This window comes from Cnephaeus nilssonii (genome assembly GCF_951640355.1).
Source record: "Cnephaeus nilssonii genome assembly, chromosome: 3".
NCBI lineage: Eukaryota > Metazoa > Chordata > Mammalia > Chiroptera > Vespertilionidae > Cnephaeus > Cnephaeus nilssonii.
In genome coordinates, this window is record NC_137074.1 from 111,884,016 (window position 1) to 111,908,188 (window position 24,173).

Genomic DNA, 24,173 nt, shown 5'->3' on the forward strand with positions numbered 1-24,173 from the left:
TTCAGAGAAGAGTGTATAAAGTTGCTTCTACATGTGGTGATGTTCCACAAGTAGAGGAGAAGGCCCATTATAGGAAACAGCTAGAAATCAGTAGTCATTCAGAGCAAATACTAATGAATATCACAGAATAGTGAGAGAACAAGTGTAAAAGACATCAAAATGTAAGTCTCTAGTCTATAAAGGATGTTGTACACTGCAGAAATCCTTGAAATAGAGTTAGTTCACATGAAACCAGTGTTTTATACCACCAGAATTCACTGAAAAGTAGTATGCAACTGTAAAACAGTTGAAAGACAAGTGTATATAGCTTCTCAAGTTCTGAGAAGAGTGTATAATGTTGTTTCTACATGTGGTGAAGTCCCACAAGTAGAGGAGAAGGCCCATTATAGGAAACAGCTAGAAATCAGTAGTAATTCTGAGCAAATACTAATGAATATCACAGACTTATGAGAGAACAAGTGGAAAAGACATCAAAATGTAAGTTTCTAGTCTAGAAAGGATGTTATACACTACAGAAATCCTTGAAATAGAGTTACTTCACAAGAAACAAGTGTTTCAACCCACTGGAATTCACTGAAAAGGAGTATTTCAGTGTAAAACAGTTGAAAGACAAGTTTATGTAGCTTCGCAAGTTCAGAGAAGAGTGTATAAACTTGTTTGTACATGTGGTGAAGTCCCACAAGTAGAGGAGAAGGCCCATTATAGGAAACTGCTAGAAATCAGTAGTAATTCTGAGAAAATACTAATGAATATCACAGAATACTGAGAGATCAAGTGTAAAAGACATCAAAATGTAAGTCTCTAGTCTAGAAAGGATGTTGTACACTGTAGAAATCCTTGAAATAGAGTTAGTTCACATGAAACCAGTGTTTGAAACCACCAGAATTCACTGATAAGAAGTATTCAACTGTAAAACAGTTGAAAGAGAAGTATATATAGCTTCTCAAGTTCAGAGAAGAGTGTATAAAGTTGTTTGTACATGTGGTGAAGTCCCACAAGTAGAGGAGAAGGCCCATTATTGGAAACAGCTAGAAATCAGTAGTAATTCTGAGGAAATACTAATGAATATCACAGACTTATGAGAGAACAAGTGGAAAAGACATCAAAACGTAAGTTTCTAGTCTAGAAAGGATGCTGTACACTGCAGAAATCCTTGAAATAGAGTTAGTTCACATGAAACCAGTGTTTGAAACCACCAGAGTTCACTGAAAAGTAGTATTCAACTGTAAAACAGTTGAAAGACAAGTTTATGTAGCTTCGCAAGTTCAGAGAAGAATGTATAAAGTTGCTTCTACATGTGGTGAAGTTCCACAAGTAGAGGAGAAGGCCCATTATAGGAAACAGCTAGAAATCAGTAGTCATTCAGAGCAAATACTAATGAATATCACAGAATAGTGAGAGAACAAGTGTAAAAGACATCAAAATGTAAGTCTCTAGTCTAGACAGGATGTTTTACACTGCAGAAATCTTTGAAATAAAGTTAGTTCACATGAAACCAGTGTTTTATACCACCAGAATACACTGAAAAGTGGTATTCAACTGTAAAACAGTTGAAAGACAATTTTATGTAGCTTCGCAAGTTCAGAGAAGAGTGTATAAACTTGTTTGTAGATGTGGTGAAGTCCCACAAGTAGAGGAGAAGGCCCATTATAGGAAACAGCTAGAAATCAGTAGTCATTCAGAGCAAATACTAATGAATATCACAGAATAGTGAGAGAACAAGTGTAAAAGACATCAAAATGTAAGTCTCTAGTCTAGACAGGATGTTGTACACTGCAGAAATCCTTGAAATAGAGTTAGTTCACATGAAACCAGTGTTTTATACCACCAGAATTCACTGAAAAGTAGTATGCAACTGTAAAACAGTTGAAAGACAAGTGTATATAGCTTCTCAAGTTCTGAGAAGAGTGTATAATGTTGTTTCTACATGTGGTGAAGTCCCAGAAGTAGAGGAGAAGGCCCATTATAGGAAACAGCTAGAAATCAGTAGTCATTCTGAGCAAATACTAATGAATATCACAGACTTATGAGAGAACAAGTGTAAAAGACATCAAAATGTAAGTTTCTAGTCTAGAAAGGATGTTATACACTACAGAAACCTTGAAATAGAGTTACTTCACAAGAAACAAGTGTTTCAACCCACTGGAATTCACTGAAAAGTAGTATTTCAGTGTAAAACAGTTGAAAGACAAGTTTATGTAGCTTCGCAAGTTCAGAGAAGAGTGTATAAAGTTGCTTCTACATGTGGTGAAGTCCCACAAGTAGAGGAGAAGGCCCAGTATAGGAAACAGCTAGAAATCAGTAGTCATTCAGAGCAAATACTAATGAATATCACAGAATAGTGAGAGAACAAGTGTAAAAGACATCAAAATGTAAGTCTCTAGTCTAGACAGGATGTTGTACACTGCAGAAATCCTTGAAATAGTGTTAGTTCACATGAAACCAGTGTTTTATACCACCAGAATACACTGAAAAGTAGTATTCAACTGTAAAACAGTTGAAAGACAAGTTTATGTAGCTTCGCAAGTTCAGAGAAGAGTGTATAAACTTGTTTGTACATGTGGTGAAGTCCCACAAGTAGAGGAGAAGGCCCATTATAGGAAACAGCTAGAAATCAGTAGTCATTCAGAGCAAATACTAATGAATATCACAGAATAGTGAGAGAACAAGTGTAAAAGACATCAAAATGTAAGTCTCTAGTCTAGACAGGATGTTGTACACTGCAGAAATCCTTGAAATAGTGTTAGTTCACATGAAACCAGTGTTTTATACCACCAGAATACACTGAAAAGTAGTATTCAACTGTAAAACAGTTGAAAGACAAGTTTATGTAGCTTCGCAAGTTCAGAGAAGAGTGTATAAACTTGCTTCTACATGTGGTGAAGTCCCACAAGTAGAGGAGAAGGCCCATTATAGGAAACAGCTAGAAATCAGTAGTCATTCAGAGCAAATACTAATGAATATCACAGAATAGTGAGAGAACAAGTGTAAAAGACTTCAAAATGTAAGTCTCTAGTCTAGACAGGATGTTTTACACTACAGAAATCCTTGAAATAGAGTTAGTTCACATGAAACCAGTGTTTGAAACCACCAGAGTTCACTGAAAAGTAGTATTCAACTGTAAAACAGTTGAAAAACAAGTGTATATAGCTTCGCAAGTTCAGAGAAGAGTGTATAAAGTTGTTTGTACATGTGTTGAAGTCCCACAAGTAGAGGAGAAGGCCCATTATAGGAAACAGCTAGAAATCAGTAGTAATTCTGAGAAAATACTAATGAATATCACAGAATACTGAGAGATCAAGTGTAAAAGACATCAAAATGTAAGTCTCTAGTCTAGAAAGGATGTTGTACAGTGTAGAAATCCTTGAAATAGAGTTAGTTCACATGAAACCAGTGTTTGAAACCACCAGAATTCACTGATAAGAAGTATTCAACTGTAAAACAGTTGAAAGAGAAGTATATATAGCTTCTCAAGTTCAGAGAAGAGTGTATAAAGTTGTTTGTACATGTGGTGAAGTCCCACAAGTAGAGGAGAAGGCCCATTATTGGAAACAGCTAGAAATCAGTAGTAATTCTGAGGAAATACTAATGAATATCACAGACTTATGAGAGAACAAGTGGAAAAGACATCAAAACGTAAGTTTCTAGTCTAGAAAGGATGCTGTACACTGCAGAAATCCTTGAAATAGAGTTAGTTCACATGAAACCAGTGTTTGAAACCACCAGAGTTCACTGAAAAGTAGTATTCAACTGTAAAACAGTTGAAAGACAAGTTTATGTAGCTTCGCAAGTTCAGAGAAGAATGTATAAAGTTGCTTCTACATGTGGTGAAGTTCCACAAGTAGAGGAGAAGGCCCATTATAGGAAACAGCTAGAAATCAGTAGTCATTCAGAGCAAATACTAATGAATATCACAGAATAGTGAGAGAACAAGTGTAAAAGACATCAAAATGTAAGTCTCTAGTCTAGACAGGATGTTTTACACTGCAGAAATCTTTGAAATAAAGTTAGTTCACATGAAACCAGTGTTTTATACCACCAGAATACACTGAAAAGTGGTATTCAACTGTAAAACAGTTGAAAGACAATTTTATGTAGCTTCGCAAGTTCAGAGAAGAGTGTATAAACTTGTTTGTAGATGTGGTGAAGTCCCACAAGTAGAGGAGAAGGCCCATTATAGGAAACAGCTAGAAATCAGTAGTCATTCAGAGCAAATACTAATGAATATCACAGAATAGTGAGAGAACAAGTGTAAAAGACATCAAAATGTAAGTCTCTAGTCTAGACAGGATGTTGTACACTGCAGAAATCCTTGAAATAGAGTTAGTTCACATGAAACCAGTGTTTTATACCACCAGAATTCACTGAAAAGTAGTATGCAACTGTAAAACAGTTGAAAGACAAGTGTATATAGCTTCTCAAGTTCTGAGAAGAGTGTATAATGTTGTTTCTACATGTGGTGAAGTCCCACAAGTAGAGGAGAAGGCCCATTATAGGAAACAGCTAGAAATCAGTAGTAATTCTGAGAAAATACTAATGAATATCACAGAATACTGAGAGATCAAGTGTAAAAGACATCAAAATGTAAGTCTCTAGTCTAGAAAGGATGTTGTACAGTGTAGAAATCCTTGAAATAGAGTTAGTTCACATGAAACCAGTGTTTGAAACCACCAGAATTCACTGATAAGAAGTATTCAACTGTAAAACAGTTGAAAGAGAAGTATATATAGCTTCTCAAGTTCAGAGAAGAGTGAATAAAGTTGTTTGTACATGTGGTGAAGTCCCACAAGTAGAGGAGAAGGCCCATTATTGGAAACAGCTAGAAATCAGTAGTAATTCTGAGGAAATACTAATGAATATCACAGACTTATGAGAGAACAAGTGGAAAAGACATCAAAACGTAAGTTTCTAGTCTAGAAAGGATGCTGTACACTGCAGAAATCCTTGAAATAGAGTTAGTTCACATGAAACCAGTGTTTGAAACCACCAGAGTTCACTGAAAAGTAGTATTCAACTGTAAAACAGTTGAAAGACAAGTTTATGTAGCTTCGCAAGTTCAGAGAAGAATGTATAAAGTTGCTTCTACATGTGGTGAAGTTCCACAAGTAGAGGAGAAGGCCCATTATAGGAAACAGCTAGAAATCAGTAGTCATTCAGAGCAAATACTAATGAATATCACAGAATAGTGAGAGAACAAGTGTAAAAGACATCAAAATGTAAGTCTCTAGTCTAGACAGGATGTTTTACACTGCAGAAATCTTTGAAATAAAGTTAGTTCACATGAAACCAGTGTTTTATACCACCAGAATACACTGAAAAGTGGTATTCAACTGTAAAACAGTTGAAAGACAATTTTATGTAGCTTCGCAAGTTCAGAGAAGAGTGTATAAACTTGTTTGTAGATGTGGTGAAGTCCCACAAGTAGAGGAGAAGGCCCATTTTAGGAAACAGCTAGAAATCAGTAGTCATTCAGAGCAAATACTAATGAATATCACAGAATAGTGAGAGAACAAGTGTAAAAGACATCAAAATGTAAGTCTCTAGTCTAGACAGGATGTTGTACACTGCAGAAATCCTTGAAATAGAGTTAGTTCACATGAAACCAGTGTTTTATACCACCAGAATTCACTGAAAAGTAGTATGCAACTGTAAAACAGTTGAAAGACAAGTGTATATAGCTTCTCAAGTTCTGAGAAGAGTGTATAATGTTGTTTCTACATGTGGTGAAGTCCCACAAGTAGAGGAGAAGGCCCATTATAGGAAACAGCTAGAAATCAGTAGTAATTCTGAGAAAATACTAATGAATATCACAGAATACTGAGAGATCAAGTGTAAAAGACATCAAAATGTAAGTCTCTAGTCTAGAAAGGATGTTGTACAGTGTAGAAATCCTTGAAATAGAGTTAGTTCACATGAAACCAGTGTTTGAAACCACCAGAATTCACTGAGAAGAAGTATTCAACTGTAAAACAGTTGAAAGAGAAGTATATATAGCTTCTCAAGTTCAGAGAAGAGTGTATAAAGTTGTTTGTACATGTGGTGAAGTCCCACAAGTAGAGGAGAAGGCCCATTATTGGAAACAGCTAGAAATCAGTAGTAATTCTGAGGAAATACTAATGAATATCACAGACTTATGAGAGAACAAGTGGAAAAGACATCAAAATGTAAGTTTCTAGTCTAGAAAGGATGCTGTACACTGCAGAAATCCTTGAAATAGAGTTAGTTCACATGAAACCAGTGTTTGAAACCACCAGAGTTCACTGAAAAGTAGTATTCAACTGTAAAACAGTTGAAAGACAAGTTTATGTAGCTTCGCAAGTTCAGAGAAGAGTGTATAAAGAAGCTTCTACATGTGGTGAAGTCCCACAAGTAGAGGAGAAGGCCCATTATAGGAAACAGCTAGAAATCAGTAGTCATTCAGAGCAAATACTAATGAATATCACAGAATAGTGAGAGAACAAGTGTAAAAGACATCAAAATGTAAGTCTCTAGTCTAGACAGGATGTTTTACACTGCAGAAATCTTTGAAATAAAGTTAGTTCACATGAAACCAGTGTTTTATACCACCAGAATACACTGAAAAGTGGTATTCAACTGTAAAACAGTTGAAAGACAATTTTATGTAGCTTCGCAAGTTCAGAGAAGAGTGTATAAACTTGTTTGTAGATGTGGTGAAGTCCCACAAGTAGAGGAGAAGGCCCATTATAGGAAACAGCTAGAAATCAGTAGTCATTCAGAGCAAATACTAATGAATATCACAGAATAGTGAGAGAACAAGTGTAAAAGACATCAAAATGTAAGTCTCTAGTCTAGACAGGATGTTGTACACTGCAGAAATCCTTGAAATAGAGTTAGTTCACATGAAACCAGTGTTTTATACCACCAGAATTCACTGAAAAGTAGTATGCAACTGTAAAACAGTTGAAAGACAAGTGTATATAGCTTCTCAAGTTCTGAGAAGAGTGTATAATGTTGTTTCTACATGTGGTGAAGTCCCAGAAGTAGAGGAGAAGGCCCATTATAGGAAACAGCTAGAAATCAGTAGTCATTCTGAGCAAATACTAATGAATATCACAGACTTATGAGAGAACAAGTGTAAAAGACATCAAAATGTAAGTTTCTAGTCTAGAAAGGATGTTATACACTACAGAAACCTTGAAATAGAGTTACTTCACAAGAAACAAGTGTTTCAACCCACTGGAATTCACTGAAAAGTAGTATTTCAGTGTAAAACAGTTGAAAGACAAGTTTATGTAGCTTCGCAAGTTCAGAGAAGAGTGTATAAGCTTGTTTGTACATGTGGTGAAGTCCCACAAGTAGAGGAGAAGGCCCATTATAGGAAACAGCTAGAAATCAGTAGTCATTCAGAGCAAATAATAATGAATATCACAGAATAGTGAGAGAACAAGTGTAAAAGACATCAAAATGTAAGTCTCTCGTCTAGAGAGGATGTTGTACACTGCAGAAATCCTTGAAATAGAGGTTGTTCACATGAAACCAGTGTTTTAAACCACCAGAGTTCACTGAAAAGTAGTATTCAACTGTAAAACAGTTGAAAGACAAGTGTATATAGCTTCGCAAGTTCAGAGAAGAGTGTATAAAGTTGCTTCTACATGTGGTGATGTTCCACAAGTAGAGGAGAAGGCCCATTATAGGAAACAGCTAGAAATCAGTAGTCATTCAGAGCAAATACTAATGAATATCACAGAATAGTGAGAGAACAAGTGTAAAAGACATCAAAATGTAAGTCTCTAGTCTAGAAAGGATGTTGTACACTGCAGAAATCCTTGCAATAGAGTTAGTTCACATGAAACCAGTGTTTTATACCACCAGAATTCACTGAAAAGTAGTATGCAACTGTAAAACAGTTGAAAGACAAGTGTATATAGCTTCTCAAGTTCTGAGAAGAGTGTATAATGTTGTTTCTACATGTGGTGAAGTCCCACAAGTAGAGGAGAAGGCCCATTATAGGAAACAGCTAGAAATCAGTAGTAATTCTGAGCAAATACTAATGAATATCACAGACTTATGAGAGAACAAGTGTAAAAGACATCAAAATGTAAGTTTCTAGTCTAGAAAGGATGTTATACACTACAGAAATCCTTGAAATAGAGTTACTTCACAAGAAACAAGTGTTTCAACCCACTGGAATTCACTGAAAAGGAGTATTTCAGTGTAAAACAGTTGAAAGACAAGTTTATGTAGCTTCGCAAGTTCAGAGAAGAGTGTATAAAGTTGCTTCTACATGTGGTGAAGTCCCACAAGTAGAGGAGAAGGCCCATTATAGGAAACAGCTAGAAATCAGTAGTCATTCAGAGCAAATACTAATGAATATCACAGAATAGTGAGAGAACAAGTGTAAAAGACATCAAAATGTAAGTCTCTAGTCTAGACAGGATGTTGTACACTGCAGAAATCCTTGAAATAGTGTTAGTTCACATGAAACCAGTGTTTTATACCACCAGAATACACTGAAAAGTAGTATTCAACTGTAAAACAGTTGAAAGACAAGTTTATGTAGCTTCGCAAGTTCAGAGAAGAGTGTATAAACTTGTTTGTACATGTGGTGAAGTCCCACAAGTAGAGGAGAAGGCCCATTATAGGAAACAGCTAGAAATCAGTAGTCATTCAGAGCAAATACTAATGAATATCACAGAATAGTGAGAGAACAAGTGTAAAAGACATCAAAATGTAAGTCTCTAGTCTAGACAGGATGTTGTACACTGCAGAAATCCTTGAAATAGTGTTAGTTCACATGAAACCAGTGTTTTATACCACCAGAATACACTGAAAAGTAGTATTCAACTGTAAAACAGTTGAAAGACAAGTTTATGTAGCTTCGCAAGTTCAGAGAAGAGTGTATAAACTTGCTTCTACATGTGGTGAAGTCCCACAAGTAGAGGAGAAGGCCCATTATAGGAAACAGCTAGAAATCAGTAGTCATTCAGAGCAAATACTAATGAATATCACAGAATAGTGAGAGAACAAGTGTAAAAGACATCAAAATGTAAGTCTCTAGTCTAGACAGGATGTTTTACACTACAGAAATCCTTGAAATAGAGTTAGTTCACATGAAACCAGTGTTTGAAACCACCAGAGTTCACTGAAAAGTAGTATTCAACTGTAAAACAGTTGAAAAACAAGTGTATATAGCTTCGCAAGTTCAGAGAAGAGTGTATAAAGTTGTTTGTACATGTGGTGAAGTCCCACAAGTAGAGGAGAAGGCCCATTATAGGAAACAGCTAGAAATCAGTAGTAATTCTGAGGAAATACTAATGAATATCACAGACTTATGAGAGAACAAGTGGAAAAGACATCAAAATGTAAGTTTCTAGTCTAGAAAGGATGTTATACACTACAGAAATCCTTGAAATAGAGTTACTTCACAAGAAACAAGTGTTTCAACCCACTGGAATTCACTGAAAAGGAGTATTTCAGTGTAAAACAGTTGAAAGACAAGTTTATGTAGCTTCGCAAGTTCAGAGAAGAGTGTATAAACTTGTTTGTACATGTGGTGAAGTCCCACAAGTAGAGGAGAAGGCCCATTATAGGAAACTGCTAGAAATCAGTAGTAATTCTGAGAAAATACTAATGAATATCACAGAATACTGAGAGATCAAGTGTAAAAGACATCAAAATGTAAGTCTCTAGTCTAGAAAGGATGTTGTACACTGTAGAAATCCTTGAAATAGAGTTAGTTCACATGAAACCAGTGTTTGAAACCACCAGAATTCACTGATAAGAAGTATTCAACTGTAAAACAGTTGAAAGAGAAGTATATATAGCTTCTCAAGTTCAGAGAAGAGTGTATAAAGTTGTTTGTACATGTGGTGAAGTCCCACAAGTAGAGGAGAAGGCCCATTATTGGAAACAGCTAGAAATCAGTAGTAATTCTGAGGAAATACTAATGAATATCACAGACTTATGAGAGAACAAGTGGAAAAGACATCAAAACGTAAGTTTCTAGTCTAGAAAGGATGCTGTACACTGCAGAAATCCTTGAAATAGAGTTAGTTCACATGAAACCAGTGTTTGAAACCACCAGAGTTCACTGAAAAGTAGTATTCAACTGTAAAACAGTTGAAAGACAAGTTTATGTAGCTTCGCAAGTTCAGAGAAGAATGTATAAAGTTGCTTCTACATGTGGTGAAGTTCCACAAGTAGAGGAGAAGGCCCATTATAGGAAACAGCTAGAAATCACTAGTCATTCAGAGCAAATACTAATGAATATCACAGAATAGTGAGAGAACAAGTGTAAAAGACATCAAAATGTAAGTCTCTAGTCTAGACAGGATGTTTTACACTGCAGAAATCTTTGAAATAAAGTTAGTTCACATGAAACCAGTGTTTTATACCACCAGAATACACTGAAAAGTGGTATTCAACTGTAAAACAGTTGAATGACAATTTTATGTAGCTTCGCAAGTTCAGAGAAGAGTGTATAAACTTGTTTGTAGATGTGGTGAAGTCCCACAAGTAGAGGAGAAGGCCCATTATAGGAAACAGCTAGAAATCAGTAGTCATTCAGAGCAAATACTAATGAATATCACAGAATAGTGAGAGAACAAGTGTAAAAGACATCAAAATGTAAGTCTCTAGTCTAGACAGGATGTTGTACACTGCAGAAATCCTTGAAATAGAGTTAGTTCACATGAAACCAGTGTTTTATACCACCAGAATTCACTGAAAAGTAGTATGCAACTGTAAAACAGTTGAAAGACAAGTGTATATAGCTTCTCAAGTTCTGAGAAGAGTGTATAATGTTGTTTCTACATGTGGTGAGGTCCCAGAAGTAGAGGAGAAGGCCCATTATAGGAAACAGCTAGAAATCAGTAGTCATTCTGAGCAAATACTAATGAATATCACAGACTTATGAGAGAACAAGTGTAAAAGACATCAAAATGTAAGTTTCTAGTCTAGAAAGGATGTTATACACTACAGAAATCCTTGAAATAGAGTTACTTCACAAGAAACAAGTGTTTCAACCCACTGGAATTCACTGAAAAGTAGTATTTCAGTGTAAAACAGTTGAAAGACAAGTTTATGTAGCTTCGCAAGTTCAGAGAAGAGTGTATAAGCTTGTTTGTACATGTGGTGAAGTCCCACAAGTAGAGGAGAAGGCCCATTATAGGAAACAGCTAGAAATCAGTAGTCATTCAGAGCAAATAATAATGAATATCACAGAATAGTGAGAGAACAAGTGTAAAAGACATCAAAATGTAAGTCTCTCGTCTAGAGAGGATGTTGTACACTGCAGAAATCCTTGAAATAGAGGTTGTTCACATGAAACCAGTGTTTTAAACCACCAGAGTTCACTGAAAAGTAGTATTCAACTGTAAAACAGTTGAAAGACAAGTGTATATAGCTTCGCAAGTTCAGAGAAGAGTGTATAAAGTTGCTTCTACATGTGGTGATGTTCCACAAGTAGAGGAGAAGGCCCATTATAGGAAACAGCTAGAAATCTGTAGTCATTCAGAGCAAATACTAATGAATATCACAGAATAGTGAGAGAACAAGTGTAAAAGACATCAAAATGTAAGTTTCTAGTCTAGAAAGGATGTTGTACACTGCAGAAATCCTTGCAATAGAGTTAGTTCACATGAAACCAGTGTTTTATACCACCAGAATTCACTGAAAAGTAGTATGCAACTGTAAAACAGTTGAAAGACAAGTGTATATAGCTTCTCAAGTTCTGAGAAGAGTGTATAATGTTGTTTCTACATGTGGTGAAGTCCCACAAGTAGAGGAGAAGGCCCATTATAGGAAACAGCTAGAAATCAGTAGTCATTCAGAGCAAATACTAATGAATATCACAGAATAGTGAGAGAACAAGTGTAAAAGACATCAAAATGTAAGTCTCTAGTCTAGACAGGATTTTGTACACTGCAGAAATCCTTGAAATAGAGTTAGTTCACATGAAACCAGTGTTTTATACCACCAGAATTCACTGAAAAGTAGTATGCAACTGTAAAACAGTTGAAAGACAAGTGTATATAGCTTCTCAAGTTCTGAGAAGAGTGTATAATGTTGTTTCTACATGTGGTGAAGTCCCAGAAGTAGAGGAGAAGGCCCATTATAGGAAACAGCTAGAAATCAGTAGTAATTCTGAGCAAATACTAATGAATATCACAGACTTATGAGAGAACAAGTGTAAAAGACATCAAAATGTAAGTTTCTAGTCTAGAAAGGATGTTATACACTACAGAAACCTTGAAATAGAGTTACTTCACAAGAAACAAGTGTTTCAACCCACTGGAATTCACTGAAAAGTAGTATTTCAGTGTAAAACAGTTGAAAGACAAGTTTATGTAGCTTCGCAAGTTCAGAGAAGAGTGTATAAGCTTGTTTGTACATGTGGTGAAGTCCCACAAGTAGAGGAGAAGGCCCATTATAGGAAACAGCTAGAAATCAGTAGTCATTCAGAGCAAATAATAATGAATATCACAGAATAGTGAGAGAACAAGTGTAAAAGACATCAAAATGTAAGTCTCGTCTAGAGAGGATGTTGTACACTGCAGAAATCCTTGAAATAGAGGTTGTTCACATGAAACCAGTGTTTTAAACTACCAGAGTTCACTGAAAAGTAGTATTCAACTGTAAAACAGTTGAAAGACAAGTGTATATAGCTTCGCAAGTTCAGAGAAGAGTGTATAAAGTTGCTTCTACATGTGGTGAAGTCCCACAAGTAGAGGAGAAGGCCCATTATAGGAAACAGCTAGAAATCAGTAGTCATTCAAAGCAAATACTAATGAATATCACAGAATAGTGAGAGAACAAGTGTAAAAGACATCAAAATGTAAGTCTCTAGTCTAGACAGGATGTTGTACACTGCAGAAATCCTTGAAATAGTGTTAGTTCACATGAAACCAGTGTTTTATACCACCAGAATACACTGAAAAGTAGTATTCAACTGTAAAACAGTTGAAAGACAAGTTTATGTAGCTTCGCAAGTTCAGAGAAGAGTGTATAAACTTGTTTGTACATGTGGTGAAGTCCCACAAGTAGAGGAGAAGGCCCATTATAGGAAACAGCTAGAAATCAGTAATCATTCAGAGCAAATACTAATGAATATCACAGAATAGTGAGAGAACAAGTGTAAAAGACATCAAAATGTAAGTCTCTAGTCTAGACAGGATGTTGTACACTGCAGAAATCCTTGAAATAGTGTTAGTTCACATGAAACCAGTGTTTTATACCACCAGAATACACTGAAAAGTAGTATTCAACTGTAAAACAGTTGAAAGACAAGTTTATGTAGCTTCGCAAGTTCAGAGAAGAGTGTATAAACTTGCTTCTACATGTGGTGAAGTCCCACAAGTAGAGGAGAAGGCCCATTATAGGAAACAGCTAGAAATCAGTAGTCATTCAGAGCAAATACTAATGAATATCACAGAATAGTGAGAGAACAAGTGTAAAAGACATCAAAATGTAAGTCTCTAGTCTAGACAGGATGTTTTACACTACAGAAATCCTTGAAATAGAGTTAGTTCACATGAAACCAGTGTTTGAAACCACCAGAGTTCACTGAAAAGTAGTATTCAACTGTAAAACAGTTGAAAAACAAGTGTATATAGCTTCGCAAGTTCAGAGAAGAGTGTATAAAGTTGTTTGTACATGTGGTGAAGTCCCACAAGTAGAGGAGAAGGCCCATTATAGGAAACAGCTAGAAATCAGTAGTAATTCTGAGGAAATACTAATGAATATCACAGACTTATGAGAGAACAAGTGGAAAAGACATCAAAATGTAAGTTTCTAGTCTAGAAAGGATGTTATACACTACAGAAATCCTTGAAATAGAGTTACTTCACAAGAAACAAGTGTTTCAACCCACTGGAATTCACTGAAAAGGAGTATTTCAGTGTAAAACAGTTGAAAGACAAGTTTATGTAGCTTCGCAAGTTCAGAGAAGAGTGTATAAACTTGTTTGTACATGTGGTGAAGTCCCACAAGTAGAGGAGAAGGCCCATTATAGGAAACTGCTAGAAATCGGTAGTAATTCTGAGAAAATACTAATGAATATCACAGAATACTGAGAGATCAAGTGTAAAAGACATCAAAATGTAAGTCTCTAGTCTAGAAAGGATGTTGTACACTGTAGAAATCCTTGAAATAGAGTTAGTTCACATGAAACCAGTGTTTGAAACCACCAGAATTCACTGATAAGAAGTATTCAACTGTAAAACAGTTGAAAGAGAAGTATATATAGCTTCTCAAGTTCAGAGAAGAGTGTATAAAGTTGTTTGTACATGTGGTGAAGTCCCACAAGTAGAGGAGAAGGCCCATTATTGGAAACAGCTAGAAATCAGTAGTAATTCTGAGGAAATACTAATGAATATCACAGACTTATGAGAGAACAAGTGGAAAAGACATCAAAACGTAAGTTTCTAGTCTAGAAAGGATGCTGTACACTGCAGAAATCCTTGAAATAGAGTTAGTTCACATGAAACCAGTGTTTGAAACCACCAGAGTTCACTGAAAAGTAGTATTCAACTGTAAAACAGTTGAAAGACAAGTTTATGTAGCTTCGCAAGTTCAGAGAAGAATGTATAAAGTTGCTTCTACATGTGGTGAAGTTCCACAAGTAGAGGAGAAGGCCCATTATAGGAAACAGCTAGAAATCAGTAGTCATTCAGAGCAAATACTAATGAATATCACAGAATAGTGAGAGAACAAGTGTAAAAGAAATCAAAATGTAAGTCTCTAGTCTAGACAGGATGTTTTACACTGCAGAAATCTTTGAAATAAAGTTAGTTCACATGAAACCAGTGTTTTATACCACCAGAATACACTGAAAAGTGGTATTCAACTGTAAAACAGTTGAAAGACAATTTTATGTAGCTTCGCAAGTTCAGAGAAGAGTGTATAAACTTGTTTGTAGATGTGGTGAAGTCCCACAAGTAGAGGAGAAGGCCCATTATAGGAAACAGCTAGAAATCAGTAGTCATTCAGAGCAAATACTAATGAATATCACAGAATAGTGAGAGAACAAGTGTAAAAGACATCAAAATGTAAGTCTCTAGTCTAGACAGGATGTTGTACACTGCAGAAATCCTTGAAATAGAGTTAGTTCACATGAAACCAGTGTTTTATACCACCAGAATTCACTGAAAAGTAGTATGCAACTGTAAAACAGTTGAAAGACAAGTGTATATAGCTTCTCAAGTTCTGAGAAGAGTGTATAATGTTGTTTCTACATGTGGTGAAGTCCCAGAAGTAGAGGAGAAGGCCCATTATAGGAAACAGCTAGAAATCAGTAGTCATTCTGAGCAAATACTAATGAATATCACAGACTTATGAGAGAACAAGTGTAAAAGACATCAAAATGTAAGTTTCTAGTCTAGAAAGGATGTTATACACTACAGAAACCTTGAAATAGAGTTACTTCACAAGAAACAAGTGTTTCAACCCACTGGAATTCACTGAAAAGTAGTATTTCAGTGTAAAACAGTTGAAAGACAAGTTTATGTAGCTTCGCAAGTTCAGAGAAGAGTGTATAAGCTTGTTTGTACATGTGGTGAAGTCCCACAAGTAGAGGAGAAGGCCCATTATAGGAAACAGCTAGAAATCAGTAGTCATTCAGAGCAAATAATAATGAATATCACAGAATAGTGAGAGAACAAGTGTAAAAGACATCAAAATGTAAGTCTCTCGTCTAGACAGGATGTTGTACACTGCAGAAATCCTTGAAATAGAGGTTGTTCACATGAAACCAATGTTTTAAACCACCAGAGTTCACTGAAAAGTAGTATTCAACTGTAAAACAGTTGAAAGACAAGTGTATATAGCTTCGCAAGTTCAGAGAAGAGTGTATAAAGTTGCTTCTACATGTGGTGATGTTCCACAAGTAGAGGAGAAGGCCCATTATAGGAAACAGCTAGAAATCTGTAGTCATTCAGAGCAAATACTAATGAATATCACAGAATAGTGAGAGAACAAGTGTAAAAGACATCAAAATGTAAGTCTCTAGTCTAGAAAGGATGTTGTACACTGCAGAAATCCTTGCAATAGAGTTAGTTCACATGAAACCAGTGTTTTATACCACCAGAATTCACTGAAAAGTAGTATGCAACTGTAAAACAGTTGAAAGACAAGTGTATATAGCTTCTCAAGTTCTGAGAAGAGTGTATAATGTTGTTTCTACATGTGGTGAAGTCCCACAAGTAGAGGAGAAGGCCCATTATAGGAAACAGCTAGAAATCAGTAGTAATTCTGAGCAAATACTAATGAATATCACAGACTTATGAGAGAACAAGTGTAAAAGACATCAAAATGTAAGTTTCTAGTCTAGAAAGGATGTTATACACTACAGAAATCCTTGAAATAGAGTTACTTCACAAGAAACAAGTGTTTCAACCCACTGGAATTCACTGAAAAGGAGTATTTCAGTGTAAAACAGTTGAAAGACAAGTTTATGTAGCTTCGCAAGTTCAGAGAAGAGTGTATAAAGTTGCTTCTACATGTGGTGAAGTCCCACAAGTAGAGGAGAAGGCCCATTATAGGAAACAGCTAGAAATCAGTAGTCATTCAGAGCAAATACTAATGAATATCACAGAATAGTGAGAGAACAAGTGTAAAAGACATCAAAATGTAAGTCTCTAGTCTAGACAGGATGTTGTACACTGCAGAAATCCTTGAAATAGTGTTAGTTCACATGAAACCAGTGTTTTATACCACCAGAATACACTGAAAAGTAGTATTCAACTGTAAAACAGTTGAAAGACAAGTTTATGTAGCTTCGCAAGTTCAGAGAAGAGTGTATAAACTTGTTTGTACATGTGGTGAAGTCCCACAAGTAGAGGAGAAGGCCCATTATAGGAAACAGCTAGAAATCAGTAGTCATTCAGAGCAAATACTAATGAATATCACAGAATAGTGAGAGAACAAGTGTAAAAGACATCAAAATGTAAGTCTCTAGTCTAGACAGGATGTTTTACACTACAGAAATCCTTGAAATAGAGTTAGTTCACATGAAACCAGTGTTTGAAACCACCAGAGTTCACTGAAAAGTAGTATTCAACTGTAAAACAGTTGAAAAACAAGTGTATATAGCTTCGCAAGTTCAGAGAAGAGTGTATAAAGTTGTTTGTACATGTGGTGAAGTCCCACAAGTAGAGGAGAAGGCCCATTATAGGAAACAGCTAGAAATCAGTAGTAATTCTGAGGAAATACTAATGAATATCACAGACTTATGAGAGAACAAGTGGAAAAGACATCAAAATGTAAGTTTCTAGTCTAGAAAGGATGTTATACACTACAGAAATCCTTGAAATAGAGTTACTTCACAAGAAACAAGTGTTTCAACCCACTGGAATTCACTGAAAAGGAGTATTTCAGTGTAAAACAGTTGAAAGACAAGTTTATGTAGCTTCGCAAGTTCAGAGAAGAGTGTATAAACTTGTTTGTACATGTGGTGAAGTCCCACAAGTAGAGGAGAAGGCCCATTATAGGAAACTGCTAGAAATCAGTAGTAATTCTGAGAAAATACTAATGAATATCACAGAATACTGAGAGATCAAGTGTAAAAGACATCAAAATGTAAGTCTCTAGTCTAGAAAGGATGTTGTACACTGTAGAAATCCTTGAAATAGAGTTAGTTCACATGAAACCAGTGTTTGAAACCACCAGAATTCACTGATAAGAAGTATTCAACTGTAAAACAGTTGAAAGAGAAGTATATATAGCTTCTCAAGTTCAGAGAAGAGTGTATAAAGTTGTTTGTACATGTGGTGAAGTCCCACAAGTAGAGGAGAAGGCCCATTATTGGAAACAGCTAGAAATCAGTAGTAATTCTGAGGAAATACTAATGAATATCACAGACTTATGAGAGAACAAGTGGAAAAGACATCAAAACGTAAGTTTCTAGTCTAGAAAGGATGCTGTACACTGCAGAAATCCTTGAAATAGAGTTAGTTCACATGAAACCAGTGTTTGAAACCACCAGAGTTCACTGAAAAGTAGTATTCCACTGTAAAACAGTTGAAAGACAAGTTTATGTAGATTCGCAAGTTCAGAGAAGAATGTATAAAGTTGCTTCTACATGTGGTGAAGTTCCACAAGTAGAGGAGAAGGCCCATTATAGGAAACAGCTAGAAATCAGTAGTCATTCAGAGCAAATACTAATGAATATCACAGAATAGTGAGAGAACAAGTGTAAAAGACATCAAAATGTAAGTCTCTAGTCTAGAAGGATGTTTTACACTGCAGAAATCTTTGAAATAAAGTTAGTTCACATGAAACCAGTGTTTTATACCACCAGAATACACTGAAAAGTGGTATTCAACTGTAAAACAGTTGAAAGACAATTTTATGTAGCTTCGCAAGTTCAGAGAAGAGTGTATAAACTTTTTTGTAGATGTGGTGAAGTCCCACAAGTAGAGGAGAAGGCCCATTATAGGAAACAGGTAGAAATCAGTAGTCATTCAGAGCAAATACTAATGAATATCACAGAATAGTGAGAGAACAAGTGTAAAAGACATCAAAATGTAAGTCTCTAGTCTAGACAGGATGTTGTACACTGCAGAAATCCTTGAAATAGAGTTAGTTCACATGAAACCAGTGTTTTATACCACCAGAATTCACTGAAAAGTAGTATGCAACTGTAAAACAGTTGAAAGACAAGTGTATATAGCTTCTCAAGTTCTGAGAAGAGTGTATAATGTTGTTTCTACATGTGGTGAAGTCCCAGAAGTAGAGGAGAAGGCCCATTATAGGAAACAGCTAGAAATCAGTAGTCATTCTGAGCAAATACTAATGAATATCACAGACTTATGAGAGAACAAGTGTAAAAGACATCAAAATGTAAGTTTCTAGTCTAGAAAGGATGTTATACACTACAGAAACCTTGAAATAGAGTTACTTCACAAGAAACAAGTGTTTCAACCCACTGGAATTCACTGAAAAGTAGTATTTCAGTGTAAAACAGTTGAAAGACAAGTTTATGTAGCTTCGCAAGTTCAGAGAAGAGTGTATAAGCTTGTTTGTACATGTGGTGAAGTCCCACAAGTAGAGGAGAAGGCCCATTATAGGAAACAGCTAGAAATCAGTAGTCATTCAGAGCAAATAATAATGAATATCACAGAATAGTGAGAGAACAAGTGTAAAAGACATCAAAATGTAAGTCTCTCGTCTAGAGAGGATGTTGTACACTGCAGAAATCCTTGAAATAGAGGTTGTTCACATGAAACCAGTGTTGTAAACCACCAGAGTTCACTGAAAAGTAGTATTCAACTGTAAAACAGTTGAAAGACAAGTGTATATAGCTTCGCAAGTTCAGAGAAGAGTGTATAAAGTTGCTTCTACATGTGGTGATGTTCCACAAGTAGAGGAGAAGGCCCATTATAGGAAACAGCTAGAAATCTGTAGTCATTCAGAGCAAATACTAATGAATATCACAGAATAGTGAGAGAACAAGTGTAAAAGACATCAAAATGTAAGTCTCTAGTCTAGAAAGGATGTTGTACACTGCAGAAATCCTTGCAATAGAGTTAGTTCACATGAAACCAGTGTTTTATACCACCAGAATTCACTGAAAAGTAGTATGCAACTGTAAAACAGTTGAAAGACAAGTGTATATAGCTTCTCAAGTTCTGAGAAGAGTGTATAATGTTGTTTCTACATGTGGTGAAGTCCCACAAGTAGAGGAGAAGGCCCATTATAGGAAACAGCTAGAAATCAGTAGTAATTCTGAGCAAATACTAATGAATATCACAGACTTATGAGAGAACAAGTGTAAAAGACATCAAAATGTAAGTTTCTAGTCTAGAAAGGATGTTATACACTACAGAAATCCTTGAAATAGAGTTACTTCATAAGAAACAAGTGTTTCAACCCACTGGAATTCACTGAAAAGGAGTATTTCAGTGTAAAACAGTTGAAAGACAAGTTTATGTAGCTTCGCAAGTTCAGAGAAGAGTGTATAAAGTTGCTTCTACATGTGGTGAAGTCCCACAAGTAGAGGAGAAGGCCCATTATAGGAAACAGCTAGAAATCAGTAGTCATTCAGAGCAAATACTAATGAATATCACAGAATAGTGAGAGAACAAGTGTAAAAGACATCAAAATGTAAGTCTCTAGTCTAGACAGGATGTTGTACACTGCAGAAATCCTTGAAATAGTGTTAGTTCACATGAAACCAGTGTTTTATACCACCAGAATACACTGAAAAGTAGTATTCAACTGTAAAACAGTTGAAAGACAAGTTTATGTAGCTTCGCAAGTTCAGAGAAGAGTGTATAAACTTGTTTGTACATGTGGTGAAGTCCCACAAGTAGAGGAGAAGGCCCATTATAGGAAACAGCTAGAAATCAGTAGTCATTCAGAGCAAATACTAATGAATATCACAGAATAGTGAGAGAACAAGTGTAAAAGACATCAAAATGTAAGTCTCTAGTCTAGACAGGATGTTGTACACTGCAGAAATCCTTGAAATAGTGTTAGTTCACATGAAACCAGTGTTTTATACCACCAGAATACACTGAAAAGTAGTATTCAACTGTAAAACAGTTGAAAGACAAGTTTATGTAGCTTCGCAAGTTCAGAGAAGAGTGTATAAACTTGCTTCTACATGTGGTGAAGTCCCACAAGTAGAGGAGAAGGCCCATTATAGGAAACAGCTAGAAATCAGTAGTCATTCAGAGCAAATACTAATGAATATCACAGAATAGTGAGAGAACAAGTGTAAAAGACATCAAAATGTAAGTCTCTAGTCTAGACAGGATGTTTTACACTACAGAAATCCTTGAAATAGAGTTAGTTCACATGAAACCAGTGTTTGAAACCACCAGAGTTCACTGAAAAGTAGTATTCAACTGTAAAACAGTTGAAAAACAAGTGTATATAGCTTCGCAAGTTCAGAGAAGAGTGTATAAAGTTGTTTGTACATGTGGTGAAGTCCCACAAGTAGAGGAGAAGGCCCATTATAGGAAACAGCTAGAAATCAGTAGTAATTCTGAGGAAATACTAATGAATATCACAGACTTATGAGAGAACAAGTGGAAAAGACATCAAAATGTAAGTTTCTAGTCTAGAAAGGATGTTATACACTACAGAAATCCTTGAAATAGAGTTACTTCACAAGAAACAAGTGTTTCAACCCACTGGAATTCACTGAAAAGGAGTATTTCAGTGTAAAACAGTTGAAAGACAAGTTTATGTAGCTTCGCAAGTTCAGAGAAGAGTGTATAAACTTGTTTGTACATGTGGTGAAGTCCCACAAGTAGAGGAGAAGGCCCATTATAGGAAACTGCTAGAAATCAGTAGTAATTCTGAGAAAATACTAATGAATATCACAGAATACTGAGAGATCAAGTGTAAAAGACATCAAAATGTAAGTCTCTAGTCTAGAAAGGATGTTGTACACTGTAGCAATCCTTGAAATAGAGTTAGTTCACATGAAACCAGTGTTTGAAACCACCAGAATTCACTGATAAGAAGTATTCAACTGTAAAACAGTTGAAAGACAAGTTTATGTAGCTTCGCAAGTTCAGAGAAGAATGTATAAAGTTGCTTCTACATGTGGTGAAGTTCCACAAGTAGAGGAGAAGGCCCATTATAGGAAACAGCTAGAAATCAGTAGTCATTCAGAGCAAATACTAATGAATATCACAGAATAGTGAGAGAACAAGTGTAAAAGACATCAAAATGTAAGTCTCTAGTCTAGACAGGATGTTTTACACTGCAGAAATCTTTGAAATAAAGTTAGTTCACATGAAACCAGTGTTTTATACCACCAGAATACACTGAAAAGTGGTATTCAACTGTAAAACATTTGAAAGACAATTTTATGTAGCTTCGCAAGTTCAGAGAAGAGTGTATAAACTTGTTTGTAGATGTGGTGAAGTCCCACAAGTAGAGGAGAAGGCCCATTATAGGAAACAGCTAGAAATCAGTAGTCATTCAGAGCAAATACTAATGAATATCACAGAATAGTGAGAGAACAAGTGTAAAAGACATCAAAATGTAAGTCTCTAGTCTAGACAGGATGTTGTACACTGCAGAAATCCTTGAAATAGAGTTAGTTCACATGAAACCAGTGTTTTATACCACCAGAATTCACTGAAAAGTAGTATGCAACTGTAAAACAGTTGAAAGACTAGTATATATAGCTTCTCAAGTTCTGAGAAGAGTGTATAATGTTGTTTCTACATGTGGTGAAGTCCCAGAAGTAGAGGAGAAGGCCCATTATAGGAAACAGCTAGAAATCAGTAGTCATTCTGAGCAAATACTAATGAATATCACAGACTTATGAGAGAACAAGTGTAAAAGACATCAAAATGTAAGTTTCTAGTCTAGAAAGGATGTTATACACTACAGAAACCTTGAAATAGAGTTACTTCACAAGAAACAAGTGTTTCAACCCACTGGAATTCACTGAAAAGTAGTATTTCAGTGTAAAACAGTTGAAAGACAAGTTTATGTAGCTTCGCAAGTTCAGAGAAGAGTGTATAAGCTTGTTTGTACATGTGGTTAAGTCCCACAAGTAGAGGAGAAGGCCCATTATAGGAAACAGCTAGAAATCAGTAGTCATTCAGAGCAAATAATAATGAATATCACAGAATAGTGAGAGAACAAGTGTAAAAGACATCAAAATGTAAGTCTCTCGTCTAGAGAGGATGTTGTACACTGCAGAAATCCTTGAAATAGAGGTTGTTCACATGAAACCAGTGTTTTAAACCACCGGAGTTCACTGAAAAGTAGTATTCAACTGTAAAACAGTTGAAAGACAAGTGTATATAGCTTCGCAAGTTCAGAGAAGAGTGTATAAAGTTGCTTCTACATGTGGTGATGTTCCACAAGTAGAGGAGAAGGCCCATTATAGGAAACAGCTAGAAATCAGTAGTCATTCAGAGCAAATACTAATGAATATCACAGAATAGTGAGAGAACAAGTGTAAAAGACATCAAAATGTAAGTCTCTAGTCTAGATAGGATGTTGTACACTGCAGAAATCCTTGCAATAGAGTTAGTTCACATGAAACCAGTGTTTTATACCACCAGAATTCACTGAAATGTAGTATGCAACTGTAAAACAGTTGAAAGACAAGTGTATATAGCTTCTCAAGTTCTGAGAAGAGTGTATAATGTTGTTTCTACATGTGGTGAAGTCCCACAAGTAGAGGAGAAGGCCCATTATAGGAAACAGCTAGAAATCAGTAGTAATTCTGAGCAAATACTAATGAATATCACAGACTTATGAGAGAACAAGTGTAAAAGACATCAAAATGTAAGTTTCTAGTCTAGAAAGGATGTTATACACTACAGAAATCCTTGAAATAGAGTTACTTCACAAGAAACAAGTGTTTCAACCCACTGGAATTCACTGAAAAGGAGTATTTCAGTGTAAAACAGTTGAAAGACAAGTTTATGTAGCTTCGCAAGTTCAGAGAAGAGTGTATTAAGTTGCTTCTACATGTGGTGAAGTCCCACAAGTAGATAAGAAGGCTCATTATAAGACACTGCAAGAAAGCAGTAGTAATTCAGAGCAAATACTAATGAATATCACAGACTTATGAGAGAACAAGTGGAAAGCACATCAAAATGTAAGTTTCTAGTGTAGAAAGGATGTTGTACACTGTAGAAATCCTTGAAATAGAGTTAGTTCACATGAATCCAGTGTTTGAAACCACCAGAATTCACTGATAAGTAGTATTCATCTGTAAAACAGTTGAAAGACAAGTTTATGTAGCTTCGCAAGTTCAGAGAAGAGTGTATAAACTTGTTTGTACATGTGGTGAAGTCCCACAAGTAGAGGAGAAGGCCCATTATAGGAAACAGCTAGAAATCAGTAGTAATTCTGAGCAAATACTAATGAATATCACAGAATACTGAGAGATCAAGTGTAAAAGACATCAAAATGTAAGTCTCTAGTCTAGAAAGGATGTTGTACACTGTAGAAATCCTTGAAATAGAGTTAGTTCACATGAAACCAGTGTTTGAAACCACCAGAATTCACTGATAAGAAGTATTCAACTGTAAAACAGTTGAAAGAGAAGTATATATAGCTTCTCAAGTTCAGAGAAGAGTGTATAAAGTTGTTTGTACATGTGGTGAAGTCCCACAAGTAGAGGAGAAGGCCCATTATTGGAAACACCTAGAAATCAGTAGTAATTCTGAGGAAATACTAATGAATATCACAGACTTATGAGAGAACAAGTGGAAAAGACATCAAAACGTAAG